Source organism: Vigna radiata, unplaced genomic scaffold (assembly GCF_000741045.1).
Source record: "Vigna radiata var. radiata cultivar VC1973A unplaced genomic scaffold, Vradiata_ver6 scaffold_178, whole genome shotgun sequence".
Classification (NCBI taxonomy): Eukaryota; Viridiplantae; Streptophyta; class Magnoliopsida; order Fabales; family Fabaceae; genus Vigna; species Vigna radiata.
This window is the reverse complement of record NW_014542554.1, coordinates 179592-181049: the sequence shown is the minus strand read 5'-3', so window position 1 is coordinate 181049 and position 1458 is coordinate 179592.

Genomic DNA, 1458 nt, shown 5'->3' with positions numbered 1-1458 from the left:
AAGCTTATAAGGCTTGGGATGAGGAATAGTAGTTAAGGCTAATTTGTTCACCACTCTAGAACTACAACAATTGCTAGAAGAACCATTATCCACAATCAATGAACAAGTATTTTCAAAGATTTTGCATCTTGTGCGGAATAGGTTCTCCCTTTGAGATTGTTCTAGCTCTTTGGTTTGACTTCCAAGAAGTCTTCTAACCAACAATAAGTCACCTTCACAAGGTAAGGCTTCTTCCTCAGATATGGAAGTATCCGAATCACTAAAAGAATCTTCACTTTCACTATGGTGGTCCAAGAGATAAGTAGACCTTTTGTGAGGACACTCAGAAGAATAATGACCTCTCTCTCCACACTTAAAACATCTAATCTCTCTACCCCTTGGTTCTTTTGAAGATTCTTTGTGAGTGGTATTTCGTTCTCGCTCTCTCTCTTTTTCTTTACCTCTTACTTTATCTTTTTCTTTTTGTTTTTCTTTGTCTTGAGGTTTATCATACCTTATTGGACTACCCTCCCTCTTATGATCTATCCTATACTCGGAGGTGGTAGGGTAATTCCTTTTTGTGGAAGCTTTTCTTCTAAGTTGCTCTTCCACTCTCACACATAGCTGGACAAAGTCATTTAGATCTAGGTAAGGTAAGAGTTCTACCTTATCTCTAATCTCATAGTTTAATCCACTCTGAAATCTAGCTATGGTGAATNTCTCTTCCTCTTTGATCCCTGCTCTCAACATGAGTAACTCCAATTTCTGCCGGTATTCCTCAACACTCATGTTTCTTTGTTGAAGTCGATGGAGCTTGTCCATGACTTCTCTAGCATAATAGGCTGGGACATGTNGCCTGTGTAAGGCTGCTTTCAACTCATTCCAGTATTGAATGGTGTAGTCGCCATGCATCTTTTGGTCTCTTATGATGGATGTCCACCAATAGAGGGCTGCACCTTGAAAGGTCAACGTAGCTAGGGTCACTCTCCTCCTATCATCTATGTGGTAACACTCAAAAATTTGTTCAACCTTCATCTCCCACTCAAAATATTCCTCAACATTATCTCTACCATAGAAGGGAGGAAGATCAAGCTTTGGTTCCACATGATGGTCTCTATGGTTATGACGACGCCTAGGAGGGTGTTGATAGTGATCATAAGGTTGGTAACTATGGTGATCACTATGTTGGGAATGATCATCATGATCATGGTTTTGCCTATGAGAGTGATCCTCTTGTGTGTGCCCTCTCTGATTGTGAGTAAGATTGGCGACCATTTGCCTTAGCTCATTCAACTGAACCTTGGTTCTATTGAGTTCTTCTCGCAACTCTATGTTCTCTTGATCTTGATTGATGTTACCTTGAACACTAGAGTGACTCATGCTTGTGAAGTAGAGAAAGTGTTTTCACAAATATTTGAAAGCCTTTCACAAGTATGAATCAAAACTTTTGAAAAGAAGTTTTGTTTGTTTTTGGTGAAG